We start from the raw sequence: 3984 nt of genomic DNA, 5'->3' as shown, positions 1-3984 counted from the left end.
TCCCCTCGCGGGGGCATGAGTGACTTCTAGAGCTTCGACATTGAGGATTACCGTATCCAGTCCTGACAAGTGAAACTTCATAGCATTAAGTGGAAAAGATAATGTCCTGAGAGACAAGTACAGCCAAAAGGATCTGGCGCACTTTGGGTGGTGCTTGATGATGGGCTTACCCAAGACAAAGCAAACAGACAAAACCAGCCAGGGACCGTGCTATGCATGGGGGGTCATTCCCCAGGGTTTACAGAGGTCTCCGGGAAGAGAAATTCTTTTCAGGTTTGTGTACCGGAAAGCTTTGCTGGGTTGGGGCCGAGAAAAGACACCTCCACGTTCTCACACACCCTCCGTCCCACCCCACTGGAATTCCCTGCGGTAAAACCTAAGATCCAGGATGTGGCAGCTGGCTCCAGCTGCAGCCTTCTGAGCCCAGAATATTCCATGATTGTGTGTGTGTGTGTGTGTGTGTGTGTGTGGTGGTGACGGCCATGGTGGCCATCCTTTCTGCTGCAAAATCAGGCCAGTCTGAGATTTAGAAAATTTGAGACTATTTTACTTGGGAGTTGTTTTCCTGAATTATTATAAGAAAAAGAATCAAATTAATAGAAATAGGTTGTTGCCTTTAATAGATTTTCTTTAAATACATTAAAAAAAAATCCATGGAGTTTTTACTAGCCTTAGGCATCTTAAACAATTTAATAAATTTACTCTCAGGAGATTATTAAGAAATGGGAAGTTTAGACCCCTAAAGCTGTGGCAAGGTTCAAATGAGAAACGACTGTGATTCCTGATATCGCTGGTTCCAGGACAGGGGGCGCTGGCTGGACAAGTTCCAACCTGAGACTCGAGGAGGATCACGGTGCTGCCGCACAGCAGTGACTGCGCTGAGCTCCAGAGCCGGGGTCAGAGGGCAGGTCCTGCGCAGCCGTACAGAGCTCGTGTTCCCAGGGCTGTCAATTCCCTAGTCCCGTCTCTAAAAAGGAAACTTTTTCTGGGAATGTTTATCTTTAGGAAGTAAACTTGTGGTGTTGGGACATGTTTCCTAACCTAATGAGAAAAGCCTCAACCAGGATTCTTTAGCTGGTTTCTCATTTTGATCTTGGGCCTCACTTGGTTCCAGATGGTGGAAACACAGTTCAGGTATTCTAAGATTTGAGGGGCCTAATGAAATAGTAGAGCTGACTGATGTGCTATTGTAAAGAAATTGTAATAATCTCAAATTATTCCACATTATGAGCTTTATAGACTTCCTTTTCTTATACACTGCATAGGAAGTGTAGCACATGTAATCATTTTGTTACGAACACTGCTGTGAACTTCAGATGGTTTCTGAAGGTGCAGAAGATTTGGGTTTAGACACAAGACAACCTAGCATAGTGATCAGGAGTAAGGTTCTGGAACCAGAATATCAAATCCTGGCTCCACTGCTAACTAGCCCTGACTTTTTGATAAGTTGCTTAACTTCTTTGTGACTCAGTTTCACTACCTATAAAATGGGTTTGTGCAGTGGTCATTAGGATGTGCCTTGCAAACAGTCAACTACAAGGCATGTAACTGGCCCAGGGCCCAGCTGCTGTGCTCTAAATCTATCAGCATATAGGCAGACCCCCACAGCTGCTTCTAGACACCAAGGGCATCAGGCATACCAAGGCACACACAATCCTGGGCCACACAGAGCTCCTTTGTTTGCCACTTTGGCTTGTGGACTCCTTGATGTCTTGTCTAACCAAATCTTCATCAAGTTTCCACCCGACCTTTTCTCCCCAGCTCCCCACTGGGGTCAGACTTGCGTTGTGGTCTGAGGGCTTGTCTGGGTTCCTCCCTGTTTTCCCTCACACAGGCACTCCCCTAATATAGGGTTGTCAGATTGGCAACAGACAAGCAACAGGATGTCCAGTTAAACTTGCATTTCAGATAAACAGCAAATAACTTTTTATTATACTTTCAGTATACTTATATTTTATCTGGCAAAAAAAAAAAAAAAATCCAGACACCTTTAATCCTATTGGGGCATCTGCTTCTTGGAGGACCTGATCTAACACAAGGTGCTAATAATTGCATCTACCGCATAGGTAAAATTAAGTGAGTAAAAGATGTAAAGTAATTAAAGCTGGACCTGGCACATAATAAGTGCTCAATAAATATTAGTTATTATAAAATACAGAAGGTGTGATTAGTTCTGAATGGACCTTCCTTGGGTCTTTGTGCTTTTTAGGGGAGGGAAAAACTTCTTTCTACTACCCTCTTAGGTTTAGTGTCTGGGGCCTTGCAAATTAAACTGACATAAGACAGATTAAGAGGAGAAAAAGATTTATTTAATATGCATATGGGGGCCTTACAGAAAGGAAATGAAAACTCCAAAGAGGCAGTTGGACCCAGAGGCTTATACATACCATTTTAACAAGGGATGATAAATTTATAAAGAAGTGACAAGGCAAAGGAAAATAGTTTAGAGATCCTAGGGAGAGGAAATCGTGGGAAGGTCACTATATGTGGAAACTAACAGAAAATAAGGGCTATTTAAGTGAAGTTTGTTTATGCAGATTCAAGCCTGTACATCTCCAGTGATAGGAATTGTCTCTTTCCTGGTATGAGAGAGGAGAGAAAAGCACCTTCACAGAAGGAAATTTATGCCCTCCCTTTAGGCAGACAGTGGGAGGGTAGAGAGCTTTTTCAGCAGTCCACCATTTCTTCTTTATTTTTTGAGAGTCAGGGTCTTGCTTGCTGCAGTTTCTAACTTCTGGGCTCAAGCAATCTTTCTGCCTTAGCCTCCTGAGTAGCTGGGACTACAGGAGTGTGCCACCATGCTCAGCTAAGCAAAAAAAAAAAATTTTTTTTTTTTTTTTAGAGACAAGGTCTCACTATGTTGCCCAGGCTAGTCTTGAACTCTTGGCCTAAAGTGATCTTCCTGCCTCCACCTCCCAAAGTGCTGGGATTACAGGCACGAGCCACTGCACCCAGCCAGCCTGCTATTTCTCAATTGCCTTCAGCTCAAAACAATGTTTTGCTAAAGTGGCATATTTTGGGGTGGCATATTCTGATCCCCTTCACTCCCAAAGGTGACAGTGGCACTGCTTGGCCTCCAGGCCCTGTGCCAGGTCTAAGGCACAGCCCCATAGAGCGCCACCTGGTGTTGGTGCTTGTAGAGGTGAAAGAAGCGTGAGTGACCCACTCAGCAAAGTGGCTCTGCTCTCTTTTCTGCTGTCTGCATGAGCACTGCTGGGCCCGCGGCCACCATTGTCCCGCTTCTCTCCTGCAGCAGCTGTTTCTAATCTACCCTGCTTTTTCTCTCTTACGATCTTGTTTCCCCTTTGCTTTATAACCTGGACACAAAGAGCCAGGCTTGGTCATCAGAAAACCAGAATGCTCTTTCTTTTCTGGCAAACCTCCAAAAGTTGTGTTTCTAGTTAGTCTTTTTTTTTTTTTTTTTTTTTTTTTTTATTCAAAACTAATGTGAACAAAGTGTTTCTAGTTAGTCTTTTGGCTCCTTCTCTGTTTAGTTGTTTGGTTGACTTTTGCCTTACAAGTTCCTTTAACACCAACATTTTCCTTCTTTTTCTTTGACTATCCGGTTCTGCAGGAGTCTGTTTGCTGGAGAATTCTGAAGGGTTGAAATGGGCATAAGGGAAGTTTTGTAAATGAGTTACATAGAAGTGGAAACTAATGGAACAAATGAGGAATTTTATTGGTATCTAGTAAAATGAAAAAACAATTAAGCTCAAAACAAAATGCCTTGGGTGTTTGACATAGAATCTGGAAGTTTGAATCCTATGTTAGGACCACAGGTGTATGAGAAATTCAATAGCAGTAATACAATAATTGATTTCTATTTTCCTAAAATCCAAAAATAGTCATTTCAAAATACTGTGTGGATAATTTCTGTCGAAGATAACTTTCTAATGAATTTATTCCCCCTTAATAGCAGTCTTACATGTAGATTAGACTTATTCATACTGATGCAAATTATTACAAATGCTGTAATCACAAATG

The sequence above is a fragment of the Eulemur rufifrons genome, chromosome 17, assembly GCF_041146395.1.
Source record: "Eulemur rufifrons isolate Redbay chromosome 17, OSU_ERuf_1, whole genome shotgun sequence".
Lineage (NCBI taxonomy): Eukaryota > Metazoa > Chordata > Mammalia > Primates > Lemuridae > Eulemur > Eulemur rufifrons.
The sequence above is the reverse complement of the archived record's forward strand: the minus strand, read 5'-3'. Positions refer to the sequence as shown.